The following is a 6,000-nucleotide window of genomic DNA, read 5'->3' on the forward strand; positions in this document are numbered from 1 at the left end:
TTTTTGTAAACGGGAAAGAAATTTATATGCAATAATTTTTATTAAAGAAACAGTAGGTTCTCTAGAGTGCAATGTAGATAAACATATATTTTAGACAAAGTTATTGCATGAAGACATATGAAGCACTCCCCCGGGCGATTTCACGGATTTCGATGACAATAACAATATAGCAATGTGAAATATTCGTTGATCAACATTCAATCCAATATATATATATATATATATATATATATATATATATATATATATATATATATATATATATAGCAAATGAACTCTTTTTCTGGATCAACGGCCAACTAGCACAGTGTATATTTGTGTGTGTGTGTGTGTGTGCATGTGTATTGGTGTGGAGAGGGATCCTGTAAGCCGTGGTGAAGGCAACCTTTCTAGGAGAAGAAAATCTCTGATTTAAAAAACAAAGCGGGAGACCAGTACCCACATTAAGCTGGTCTGCAGTTTAATTTGTTGCTGGCTATCTTGCTCTTGCTTGTTGCTGGATCTCAACATTTTGAACTGAGGGAGAGACTAAGCTGTCGTACAAAGCTAAGACTCTGTAACATCATCTTTGTATAGATACTCCCTCAGGCATTTGGGCTCATGGATTTTAATTGTCTCAGGGAGTGGCACTCGTCTGACAAGACGTTGCAATCATCATATATATATAGTCAATCACATTCAATACTGTTTCGTTGTACTAAAACTTATCAATGCGGGTATACTAGCACCTTTCCCTACCGGTGGACATGACATACAAGCATTCCCTTGGAACTCGGTAGTTCTACTCACTGCTGCAAGGGATAGATACTTGCATATGCCATTAACAAATATTCATTTAAATTAACAGTCGCCCACCGCTTTTAGAGTTTTCTAGCTTTTTGTTTATTTACCAACAAACAGCGAGCGTCGTGTCTAGTCAATTAAGTAGCTGATAAGATATATTTACACAGTGCCCTACCCAAATATATGTATATATATATTGTTGTTTAACTACTTATCTATGAAACGCTGGATTATCTTTGTGCATTGTTGTTTTTTTTTTATTTTGTGTGTTTACTCGGTGCATAGTTCTGATTAATTTGTAAAATAAAAAAGAGAAAGAATAGAGAAGAGAAACTAACGAAATAAACAGATTAGTTGCACAGGAAAATAGAGAGATATATATGTAAAAAAAGAGATACTGATTAAGAAAGAGGGAAAGAAAGGAAGAGAGCGGGGAAGGATAAAGTTTGAAACCAACAAAGAAAGAAAGAAAGAAATGAGACAGTGCATGAAGAAGAAACAGAAATTATGTTCGGACATGATGGTCCGAGCACGCGGCCAAAACTTGAGTAGGCCTTTGTGGACATTTTTGGGTGTCGGTCCACTGGTGGGAAAATTGACGTCGAATGTCATGTGTTCACAACGTAATGGTTGATGTTTGACGTCCGTATAAAACGAAAAAGATTTGGCAGCATTTCTTTGTAGGATTACAACGTACACAAATCAGGCACTTTGAAAAAGTAAAGCTGTCAAATAACGTCTGCATAGTTCCCAGAAAAAAACCGGCCGAACAATTACCAAAATTGACTTATATATATATATATATATATATATATATATATATATATATATACATATATATATATATATATATATAAAACTGTATGCATACATATATACATAAATATGTATGCATACACGTATACATACAAACATGTATATATATATATATATATATATATATATATATATATATCTAACGACTTAATTTACTCACATAAAATTAATATACGAAAGTTTAGATTTATGCGTAAACTTAAAGTATTTACTTCAAAAGTGCTCAATGCGTAGGTAGAGCTAGTTAGTAATTTATAAAATATATATGGCGATTAAGCTACACTGAATATTCCGCGTTTCATCCACTCTAGGACTCTTCAGGCTTATATATATATATATATATATATATATATATATATATATATATATATATATATATCGTAATGGTTAGGAGCCTTCACTGCCGTACAAACTGTCGGGTTTCAATCCTGGCTTGAGGTAGTTGCCTGTCTAGCCGCACTGATGAGCTGTGAAACAGCGAAACAGTACTGTATGTGGATGACTATATATATATATATATATATATATATATATATATATATATATATATATGCATACTTATATATATATGCATATTATATATATATATATGAATGAAATGCTTTTCTAATATATATATATATATATATATATATATATATATATATATATATATATATATATATATATTAGAAAAGCATTTGATTCAAGGCATGCAAATTGTTAAACAAAATTTGTTTACTATAGGCTTTAAAGGTACAAGATTCAATTTGAAATTTATTTATCTTCAAAGTGCACTTTTATAAAATTTACAAAGTAAGGTATAATAATTTAATTTGAATTAAATCAAAAAAATACCTAGGATTTATTTCATGTAATGTACAGTCTGTTGGACATTTTACAAAAAAATCATTGAACATTTATCTATCTATCTATATATATCATTTATTGCTAGATGATAAATAATGTGTTTAAATTGCAACAAAATGTACATTACATAAAATCAATCCAATGTAATTGTTTGATTCAATTTATATATATATATATATATATATATATATATATATATATATATATATATATATATATATATATATATATATAAAACATATAACATCCATAGAACATTAATTCTTTAATATTACTAGTATTTACGCCAGGCGTGGCCCGGGAGTTTGGAGGTGTATTTTAAGCAAAATAAAAAACAACGGTATTTTTTTTAAGCTTTGACACCTATTATTACCCATTTATATTTGTTTCTTGGGGCTCATATCAAGTTATTAAGTTAGATCTATGTCCAAGGAACCTATATCTAAAATTTCAAGTGTTTAGACACAAGATTGTCGGAGGAGTTTAGTAGAGTTTTCAAAGGTAAAATCGTTGAACTTTGACCCCTTAACAGCCACAATTCTGGCCGAAAACAGATCACAAAAATTTTCTCAAATCTCACTTTCTTGTATATCAAATTTTGAGTCTGTAGACTTAAAATTGATAGACTAATTGCGTAGGGAAATGTACACACACAGACACACAGACACACAGACAGATACATAGACATGTTCACTTTTATAGATATATAGATAGATAGATAGATATACGAAATCTACAAGAATTAACATGACATATTTAAGCGTACTTTACGACCGGGCTTTACCGGGCGTTCATGCTAGCTTAGATAAATACGTTTGTAGTTGTTACAAAAAAACTACATTAATCTGCAAGCGTCTCCATTTATTTTTAACATCTACAGAATGTCAATGTCATTATATTATATATGAATGAGTCCCCCGTGGAATTTTCACGTCCTGCTAGCAAATAAATAATAATTTTAATATCAATATTAACAGCTTATTCCTAAGACCTGTTCCGTTATATGTCAGCATATAACTAAGTATAGGAATAACGTGAATAAATAATTGAATACACAAGTACACACACACACACACACGTGTGTGTGTGTATGTGTGTGTGTGGGGGAGGTATACCAAGAACCTCTGGCCTTGATGGAGGGTGACTAAAACTTAAAGCTGCTATGGTTTCAAATGTTCTAAAATAACAGCAAGGGGAGACTTGATTTCAAATATTTCTCATTTGTTATATGTCCCCATCTTTTAGAAATAGGGTTAGGGTTAGGGTGATGAATATCTCCAATATCAAATAATCCTTAGACACTCTGAAATTTACTTCATGTATGAATACCAAAAGAGGGAAATAAAACGCATGAGTAATATTTGGAATCAAGTCTTCCCTTGCTGTTAGTTAAGATCATTATATATCATGCCAGCAAGTTTTAGTCTCCCTCCATTAAGACATTTTTTTTCTGGAAATATCATATATTTTGTAATTTATATGCAAACCTAAGAAAACAAATGAATATGGGCTCGATAATGAATGATCAACCAAAATGTGTCTTTCCCTCTTTATATATATATATATATATATATATATATATATATATATATATATATATATATATAGGGTGTTCCAAAACAAACAGTGCAGTAGGAATATGCTAATAACCCAAAGAAACAAAACTCACAAAAAACATACTATTTATTGCAAATACTCACAAATCCAATACCTTATCAACTAAAGTACGATTGAGGATTGACTCGTGCATTAAGATATGATCTACAATAACTGTTGAATGTGTGCGCCATTCACCTGCAGACATAAACGAGCGCGACGCTGCATGTTTTGAAAAACACACGCAAGTTCATCAGGTTTGATGTTTTGAATAACACTTGTTATTCTCTGCCTCAGTTCATCCGTAGTACGAGGATTGTCTGCATACACTGAGCCTTTCAATTTGCCCCACAAATAAAAGTCAGGAGGTGTTAAATCCGGTGATCGAGGTGGCCACAAACCACGAGAGATCACGCGATCCCCAACGACATCACAAACGTTAAATGTTACCATCCATGTTTGACCATATTCCACTACAGATTGAATATCTTCTTCTAGGCTTTCGGCCATTACCTTAGATACGTGCTCATTAGTTTTCCCCACGTGCCTGCTATAGAGCGTTGCGTCGTCGGCAAATATACCCATCTCAGAGACAATTTCATCAGGTAAATCATTTATAATTATCAGAAATAACAAAGGTCTAGGTATTGATCCCTGAGGCACACCCGCATTTATGTCAAATTTTTTGGACGCACGCCCATCAAGGACAACCTGGGTTCTTCTCTAATTTAAGAAGGATCTAATTATGCTAAGCTTCGTCCAGTAATACCACAGGATTTTATTTTCATCAGAAAACCATCGTGCCATACCCTGTCAAAAGTCTTAGATATATCAAGGGCTACTGCCCTTCCCTCCCCTGCCTTATCCAGTGCTTGATATAAACGTGCCGAGATTACAGTTAAAATATCTGCAGTAGAACGGGCTTGCCTAAAATCCATATTGGTCATCTGACATAAGATTACCAGATGTAAGGTGGTGGAATAGAGCTTGATTAATTAAGAACTCAAATATTTTGGCGAAAAAAGGGAGGAGGCTAATTGGGGGATAATTTAATGGTTCAGTTCTTTCGCAAATGATATTACAAAATACACATCTTGCAAAATATTAAGTTGCGAGTATGTGGCTCCCTCTACTACGAACACCTTAAGCATTAAAAATATGAATGCCACTTTACAGTAAGACTTTATATTTTTAATTGAACCATTAATGTTAAGGAGCTACGTAGAAGAGATCGATACCATTAAAATAAGTGACTTTTTGATATGGCAAAAGTAATTTTATTTTTTTACATAGCAACCATCATTCTCAATGCCCCTTAGTCAGCCTCTTTGATCAAAAATGTGTGGACTGTGCTTTGTCAGACTCATCTCTGTCATCACTCTGAAATTGACGAGCTCCTCCCCTGATAGTGCTGCATCAGCTTCGTAAATTTTATACAGGAGCTAGTAAATATTGAGTGGTTTAAACTTCTTCTCCACAAGGGTTGTTTCCTTGGAGTCTCACGTCGTCTAAATCTGGAACAGGGAGATGAAAGTAGAAAGTCTTGAATGCATGAGTTTAATCACCATAACAATTCAATTTTCAATCCCATCTTATCTATTCGGTCAGAACAAAAAAAAACATGAGGTCATTACTTTTTAACGTCCCCCGTATCTGTTATACTATCCGTGTTCATTTGCTTCGATAATAAATTCATTTAAATATATTATAAATGTTATATTTTTAGTCGTTTTATCGAGGTGATATTTTAGATTATCAAACCGGAAACGTAAAACTAATTAATTATAACCCGTTCTAAACATTGAAAATAAAAACAGCAATTCTAATTAATGAATAAATTGTTGGCATAATCAGATTTAATTCAGATAAAACTAAATATATCTGAAATTAATTCAAATTTGGAAAGCATATTTTATTCAAGGAAAATTTTTAAAGATATTTCTTTCTTTCTTATTT

Source organism: Euprymna scolopes, chromosome 34 (assembly GCF_053919585.1).
Source record: "Euprymna scolopes isolate OS-2025 chromosome 34, ASM5391958v1, whole genome shotgun sequence".
Lineage (NCBI taxonomy): Eukaryota > Metazoa > Mollusca > Cephalopoda > Sepiida > Sepiolidae > Euprymna > Euprymna scolopes.